Source organism: Idiotropiscis lumnitzeri, unplaced genomic scaffold (assembly GCF_059441095.1).
Source record: "Idiotropiscis lumnitzeri isolate Australia: NSW breed Sydney's pygmy pipehorse unplaced genomic scaffold, RoL_Ilum_1.0 HiC_scaffold_322, whole genome shotgun sequence".
In the NCBI taxonomy this organism is placed as follows: Eukaryota; Metazoa; Chordata; class Actinopteri; order Syngnathiformes; family Syngnathidae; genus Idiotropiscis; species Idiotropiscis lumnitzeri.
The window spans coordinates 30855-39624 of NW_028283860.1; the positions used below are offsets into that span (position 1 = coordinate 30855).

At 43.3% G+C, this 8770-nt stretch overlaps 1 long non-coding RNA gene across 1 annotated transcript; it reads left to right on the forward strand.

The window, feature by feature from the left end:
* Window positions 1-251: 251 nt before the first annotated feature.
* LOC148314337 (uncharacterized) lies at window positions 252-3672 on the forward strand. Its single transcript, XR_015841822.1, has 3 exons — window positions 252-355; window positions 433-518; window positions 3576-3672. It is a non-coding gene; the product is annotated as an uncharacterized LOC148314337 (long non-coding RNA).
* Window positions 3673-8770: the final 5098 nt, after the last annotated feature.

Consider the following 8770-nt stretch of genomic DNA (forward strand, 5'->3'; position numbering starts at 1 on the left):
GCTCGGATGAGTGTTTAGGCCTTGAGCATGTCACAATACAAAAGTCTTTCGCCTTCTTCAGAGTGTCACATGATGCTGTCTTGTGACCCGTCTTTATCAGCTGATGTTCCATGAGGGCGTGACTTACCTGTCACAAGAATGAAGGCAAGTCACGCCCCCCGCTGTCCGTTCACTCCGCCAAGATGCTGGTCCAGGTGGTAGAGAGGATGAAGGCTCCCTTGTCTCTGTTCATGGTTTTTATGCCTCGCTTGCAGATCTCAATGGCCTCTCTGATCCAGCGCTGTTGTTTGTTCTCTTCTGTGCGGATGACCCTGCCCTTCTCCCGGTCCATGATGTGGTTTTCCCTTTTGCAGTGGTCAGTGATTGCTGATTTGTAATGTTCATGTTGTGCTTGTTCTTTTACTGCTCTGATTTTTTTCATTTTTTTGACAGGTAAGTCACACCCTCATGAAACATCAGCTCAAGACACCATCATGCGACACTCTGAAGAAGGCGAAAGACTCGCCGAAACATGTCAGGTAAAAAATTAACCTAAAACATAATTGTCTGCTTTTAATGAATCAGTCAAATATCAATAATAAGAAGACAAAATGAACCTAATACAAATAAATGAATGCTTAATAACTCCCCTGCACATGCTCCTAAAAATCCAAACCTTCACCTGTAAATAAAACGTCCCGACCTGAAGACATCGTAATGTTATTATTTTGTTATACACACAGTGCCGCCAAGTGGAATCAAAAATTTGTTTTTATTTTAATTTTCACGTACTGCACGGTGCCCTTTTGACGAATCCGACTGAAAATTAGTCAGAAAAGACTCAAGACAATGATCTTACTCTCTGCCGAATTTTGTGACGTTTTGGCAAAAGGCGTGGCTATTAAGGTGCTGAAAAGTCCGATTGTACTCTGTGGCAACAAAAGCTCCGGCAACATGACTCAGATGATCCTATCTTCTCGAAGTTGTACACATTTGAGGATACTTCAGCCCTGAAGACATCTACCAACTTATTTTACATCGTAGTAGTAGCGCCACCAACTGGTAAAAGCTAATACAAGTTATTTTCTTGGATGTTTTTCTCCGTGCAACTCAACAAGGTCGCCCTCATATATGCTCGGATGACTGTTTCGGCCATGAGGATGTCACAATACGAAATTCGTCCTTTTTCGTGAAAAGTTGTGGGAGTGGCATTGCACTGTTCGGCAATAAAACAAAGCTGATTATGAGGTTCTAAATATGAACGACAACTCGTAAAACTTTACACACACATCAGGCCGAGCAAATTTATCAATATTTTATACGTTAGTTGTGCAGCTTTTTTGAAATGGCTCGCCATGGCCCTCGAGAAATGTTAAAAAAAGCAGCTCTGGTTGAGTGTTTCACCTCGCTTTTTGTAAATTTTATGGAGTACAGTGAACCCTCGGTTATCGCGGTTAATGGGGACCGAGACCACCCGCGAAAACTGAAAATCCGCGAAGTAGCGGCGCACCTTCAAAAATGCTTAAAAAAAATATACAATATATATTATATATATATATATATATATATATATATATATATATATATACGGGGAGAGAGAGAGTGAAATTCATGTTATAACAAAAAAACCAAATTATTATTAAAACGTATTATTTTTTTATTCCCCAGCCATTCTTTTAGTATTTATTTAATTACTCCGACTTTTACCTGCTGGTACGCCGTCCGGTGTGCCCTGTGAAATGAAAGGTGGCATTCTTTATTTATTTATTCATTTATTCATTCATAACTGACAGCCTCGCGCTCCGCTCGTGCCCGGGTAGAAGAGGTGCTCCAATTTGGCTTAACTGTGACACACGCCCGCCCTCCTCCCCCGGAGCTTCCATTCGGTTAAACTTAGGGGCCGCTTGGCACCGCCCGTGCCCGGGGAAGGTGCTCCTCTTCGGCTTACTGTGACGCGAGCATGCCCTCCTCCTCCGGAGCTTCCATTCGGTTAAACTTAGGGGCCGCTTGGAACCGCCCGTGCCCGGGGAAGGTGCTCCTCTACGGCTTAACTGCCACGCACGCCGGCCGGAGCTCTGGTACGGTCCGAACCGCGCGAAACGTCGCCACCGATCGTGTCCGGGGGAACGTGCTCTTCTTCGTCCACTCTCCTCTTCGCCCACGCTCTTCTTCGGCGCACGCCGGCCGTCTAACCGCTCCAGCGCCCCGTCGTGCCGCTCGGCGAAACTACAATGACCCCCGAATATTTTTTAGACCCGCGAAGCACTGAACCCGCGAAAGGTGAACCGCGAAGTAGCGAGGGTTCACTGTATGTATAAGACCAAGACCTACAAAAAAGTCTCTTGGAGCAATGAGCTAGGTTTTACAGGAAGTCGGCCATTTTGAATTTACTTAAAAGGGGGCGGGTCACCACAATGGACTTTGTGTAGAAATTATTATTGGGGCCCGAGCAGCGACCGCGGCGAGGTCCCTATTGTTTTTGTAGAAATTATTATTATTATTATTTTTCCGATTGTTCGATCGCATTTTTGACCCCCGAAACATGCACAAAAACTCACCAAACTTGGCAGTCTCATCGGGCATGGCGAAAAATTTGATATTTTAACGTCTAATATGAACAGGAAGTGAGTTATGAATTTTTGAAAGTCCGACTTTTGCCCTTTTTTGCATGTTTACAGGGGTCATTCTTTTGCACCCTGATCCTAAAGGCTTCATCTGATTGCCTTAAAATTCTGTCTGTAGCATCTGAAGACCTGGGACAAACACTGGGGCTAAAATTTTTTGTTTCCGAAATACTATATGACGGGGGCGGGGCTTCAAAGTTTTCACTTAAGATTTCCTTCGCCGCAATGGAAAAAATGCTTAATAACTCTCCTGCACATGCTGCTAAAAATCCAAAACTTCACATGTACATAAAGAGTCTGTACCTGAAGACATCTATATGTTTATATTCAGTTATACACCTTGCGCCAATCAATATCATTTTTTACATTTTGACGTACTGCATGGTGCCCTTTTAACGAATCCGATTGAAAATTGGCTAGAAAAGACTCAAGACATTGATCTTACTCTATCCCTATTTTTATGACTTTCCTTCAAAGGGCGTGGCTATTACGGTGCCGCAGAGTCTGATTATTCTCCGTGGCAACAAAAGTTCCTGCAAAATGATTCAGATGATCCATCTTCTGGAAATCTTTCACATTTGAGGATATTCAGGCCCTGAAGACGGCTGCCAACTTATTTTTGATCGCAGTGGTAGCGCCACCAACTGGTTAAAACAAATACAAATTATTTTCGTTGATGTTTTTCTCCGGGCAGGTGAACAAAATCTACCTTATATTTGCTCGGATGAGTGTTTAGGCCTTGAGCATGTCACAATACAAAAGTCTTTCGCCTTCTTCAGAGTGTCACATGATGCTGTCTTGTGACCCGTCTTTATCAGCTGATGTTCCATGAGGGCGTGACTTACCTGTCACAAGAATGAAGGCAAGTCACGCCCCCCGCTGTCCGTTCACTCCGCCAAGATGCTGGTCCAGGTGGTAGAGAGGATGAAGGCTCCCTTGTCTCTGTTCATGGTTTTTATGCCTCGCTTGCAGATCTCAATGGCCTCTCTGATCCAGCGCTGTTGTTTGTTCTCTTCGGTGCGGATGACCCTGCCCTTCTCCCGGTCCATGATGTGGTTTTCCCTTTTGCAGTGGTCAGTGATTGCTGATTTGTAATGTTCATGTTGTGCTTGTTCTTTGACTGCTCTGATTTTTCATTTTTTTGACAGGTAAGTCACACCCTCATGGAACATCAGCTGATAAAGACGGGTCTCAAGACACCATCATGCGACACTCTGAAGAAGGCGAAAGACTCGCCGAAACATGTCAGGTAAAAAATTAACCTAAAACATAATTGTCTGCTTTTAATGAATCAGTCAAATATCAATAATAAGAAGACAAAATGAACCTAATACAAATAAATGAATGCTTAATAACTCCCCTGCACATGCTCCTAAAAATCCAAACCTTCACCTGTAAATAAAACGTCCCGACCTGAAGACATCTTAATGTTATTATTTTGTTATACACACAGTGCCGCCAAGTGGAATCAAAAATTTGTTTTTATTTTAATTTTCACGTACTGCACGGTGCCCTTTTGACAAATCCGACTGAAAATTAGTCAGAAAAGACTCAAGACAATGATCTTACTCTCTGCCGAATTTTGTGACGTTTTGGCAAAAGGCGTGGCTATTAAGGTGCTGAAAAGTCCGATTGTACTCTGTGGCAACAAAAGCTCCGGCAACATGACTCAGATGATCCTATCTTCTCGAAGTTGTACACATTTGAGGATACTTCAGCCCTGAAGACATCTACCAACTTATTTTACATCGTAGTAGTAGCGCCACCAACTGGTAAAAGCTAATACAAGTTATTTTCTTGGATGTTTTTCTCCGTGCAACTCAACAAGGTCGCCCTCATATATGCTCGGATGACTGTTTCGGCCATGAGGATGTCACAATACGAAATTCGTGATTTTTCGTGAAAAGTTGTGGGAGTGGCATTGCACTGTTCGGCAATAAAACAAAGCTGATTATGAGGTTCTAAATATGAACGACAACTCGTAAAACTTTACACACACATCAGGCCGAGCAAATTTATCAATATTTTATACGTTAGTTGTGCAGCTTTTTTGAAATGGCTCGCCATGGCCCTCGAGAAATGTTAAAAAAAAGCAGCTCTGGTTGAATGTTTCACCTCGCTTTTTGTAAATTTTATGGAGTACAGTGAACCCTCGGTTATCGCGGTTAATGGGGACCGAGACCACCCGCGAAAACTGAAAATCCGCGAAGTAGCGGCGCACCTTCAAAAATGCTTAAAAAAAATATACAATATATATAATAAATATATAAATATATATATATATATATATACGGGGAGAGAGAGAGTGAAATTCATGTTATAACAAAAAAAACAAATTATTATTAAAACGTATTATTTTTTTATTCCCCAGCCATTCTTTTTGTATTTATTTAATTACTCCGACTTTTACCTGCTGGTACGCCGTCCGGTGTGCCCTGTGAAATGAAAGGTGGCATTCTTTATTTATTTATTCATTTATTCATTCATAACTGACAGCCTCGCGCTCCGCTCGTGCCCGGGCAGAAGAGGTGCTCCAATTTGGCTTAACTGTGACACACGCCCGTCCTCCTCCCCCGGAGCTTCCATTCGGTTAAACTTAGGGGCCGCTTGGCACCGCCCGTGCCCGGGGAAGGTGCTCCTCTTCGGCTTACTGTGACGCGAGCATGCCCTCCTCCTCCGGAGCTTCCATTCGGTTAAACTTAGGGGCCGCTTGGAACCGCCCGTGCCCGGGGAAGGTGCTCCTCTTCGGCTTACTGTGACGCGAGCATGCCCTCCTCCTCCGGAGCTTCCATTCGGTTAAACTTAGGGGCCGCTTGGCACCGCCCGTGCCCGGGGAAGGTGCTCCTCTACGGCTTAACTGCCACGCACGCTGGCCGGAGCTCTGGTACGGTCCGAACCGCGCGAAACGTCGCCACCGATCGTGTCCGGGGGAACGTGCTCTTCTTCGTCCACTCTCCTCTTCGCCCACGCTCTTCTTCGGCGCACGCCGGCCGTCTAACCGCTCCAGCGCCCCGTCGTGCCGCTCGGCGAAACTACAATGCCCCCGAATATTTTTTAGACCCGCGAAGCACTGAACCCGCGAAAGGTGAACCGCGAAGTAGCGAGGGTTCACTGTATGTATAAGACCAAGACCTACAAAAAAGTCTCTTGGAGCAATGAGCTAGGTTTTACAGGAAGTCGGCCATTTTGAATTTACTTAAAAGGGGGCGGGTCACCACAATGGACTTTGTGTAGAAATTATTATTGGGGCCCGAGCAGCGACCGCGGCGAGGTCCCTATTGTTTTTGTAGAAAATATTATTACTTTTATTATTATTATTATTATTATTATTAGGGCCTGAGCAGCGACCGCTGCGAAGTCCCTATTATTTTTGTAGAAATTATTATTATTATTATTTTTCCGATTGTTCGATCGCATTTTTGACCCCCGAAACATGCACAAAAACTCACCAAACTTGGCAGTCTCATCGGGCATGGCGAAAAATTTGATATTTTAACGTCTAATATGAACAGGAAGTGAGTTATGAATTTTTGAAAGTCCGACTTTTGCCCTTTTTTGCATGTTTACAGGGGTCATTCTTTTGCACCCTGATCCTAAAGGCTTCATCTGATTGCCTTAAAATTATGTCTGTAGCATCTGAAGACCTGGCACAAACACTGGGGCTAAAATTTTTTGTTTCCGAAATACTATATGACGGGGGCGGGGCATCAAAGTTTTCACTTAAGATTTCCTTCGCCGCAATGGACAAAATGCTTAATAACTCTCCTGCACATGCTGCTAAAAATCCAAAACTTCACATGTACATAAAGAGTCTGTACCTGAAGACATCTATATGTTTATATTCAGTTATAGACCTTGCGCCAATCAATATCATTTTTTACATTTTGACGTACTGCACGGTGCCCTTTTAACGAATCTGATTGAAAATTGGCTAGAAAAGACTCAAGACATTGATCTTACTCTATCCCTATTTTTGTGACTTTCCTTCGAAGGGCGTGGCTATTACGGTGCCGCAGAGTCTGATTATTCTCCGTGGCAACAAAAGTTCCTGCAAAATGATTCAGATGATCCATCTTCTCGAAATTTTTCACATTTGAGGATATTCAGGCCCTGAAGACGGCTGCCAACTTATTTTTGATCGCAGTGGTAGCGCCACCAACTGGTTAAAACAAATACAAATTATTTTCGTTGATTTTTTTCTCCGGGCAGGTTAACAAAATCTACCTTACATTTGCTCGGATGAGTGTTTAGACCTTGAGGATGTCACAATACGAAAGTCTTTCGCCTTCTTCAGAGTGTCACATGATGGTGTCTTGTGGCCCGTCTTTATCAGCTGATGTTCCATGAGGGCGTGACTTACCTGTCACAAGAATAAAGGCAAGTCACGCCCCCCGCTGTCCGTTCACTCCGCCAAAATGCTGCTCCAGGTGGTAGAGAGGATGAAGGCTCCCTTGTCTCTGTTCATGGTTTTTATGCCTCGCTTGCAGATCTCAATGGCCTCTCTGATCCAGCGCTGTTGTTTGTTCTCTTCGGTGCGGATGACCCTGCCCTTCTCCCGGTCCATGATGTGGTTTTCCCTTTTGCAGTGGTCAGTGATTGCTGATTTGTAATGTTCATGTTGTGCTTGTTCTTTTACTGCTCTGATTTTTCATTTTTTTGACAGGTAAGTCACACCCTCATGGAACATCAGCTGATAAAGACGGGTCTCAAGACACCATCATGCGACACTCTGAAGAAGGCGAAAGACTCGCCGAAACATGTCAGGTAAAAAATTAACCTAAAACATAATTGTCTGCTTTTAATGAATCAATCAAATATCAATAATAAGAAGACAAAATGAACTTAATACAAATAAATGAATGCTTAATAACTCCCCTGCACATGCTCCTAAAAATCCAAACCTTCACCTGTAAATAAAACGTCCCGACCTGAAGACATCTTAATGTTATTATTTTGTTATACACACAGTGCCGCCAAGTGGAATAAAAAATTTGTTTTTATTTTAATTTTCACGTACTGCACGGTGCCCTTTTGACGAATCCGACTGAAAATTAGTCAGAAAAGACTCAAGACAATGATCTTACTCTCTGCCGAATTTTGTGACGTTTTGGCAAAAGGCGTGGCTATTAAGGTGCTGAAAAGTCCGATTGTACTCTGTGGCAACAAAAGCTCCGGCAACATGACTCAGATGATCCTATCTTCTCGAAGTTGTACACATTTGAGGATACTTCAGCCCTGAAGACATCTACCAACTTATTTTACATCATAGTAGTAGCGCCACCAACTGGTAAAAGCTAATACAAGTTATTTTCTTGGATGTTTTTCTCCGTGCAACTCAACAAGGTCGCCCTCATATATGCTCGGATGACTGTTTCGGCCATGAGGATGTCACAATACGAAATTCGTGATTTTTCGTGAAAAGTTGTGGGAGTGGCATTGCACTGTTCGGCAATAAAACAAAGCTGATTATGAGGTTCTAAATATGAACGACAACTCGTAAAACTTTACACACACATGAGGCCGAGCAAATTTATCAATATTTTATACGTTAGTTGTGCAGCTTTTTTGAAATGGCTCGCCATGGCCCTCGAGAAATGTTAAAAAAAAGCAGCTCTGGTTGAGTGTTTCACCTCGCTTTTTGTAAATTTTATGGAGTACAGTGAACCCTCAGTTATCGCGGTTAATGGGGACCGAGACCATCCGCGAAAACTGAAAATCCGCGAAGTAGCGGCGCACCTTCAAAAATGCTTAAAAAAAATATACAATATATATAATAAATATATAAATATATATATATATATATATATACGGGGAGAGAGAGAGTGAAATTCATGTTATAACAAAAAAAACAAATTATTATTAAAACGTATTATTTTTTTATTCCCCAGCCATTCTTTTTGTATTTATTTAATTACTCCGACTTTTACCTGCTGGTACGCCGTCCGGTGTGCCCTGTGAAATGAAAGGTGGCATTCTTTATTTATTTATTCATTTATTCATTCATAACTGACAGCCTCGCGCTCCGCTCGTGCCCGGGCAGAAGAGGTGCTCCAATTTGGCTTAACTGTGACACACGCCCGTCCTCCTCCCCCGGAGCTTCCATTCGGTTAAACTTAGGGGCCGCTTGGCACCGCCCGTGCCCGGGGAAGGTGCTCCTCTTCGGCTTA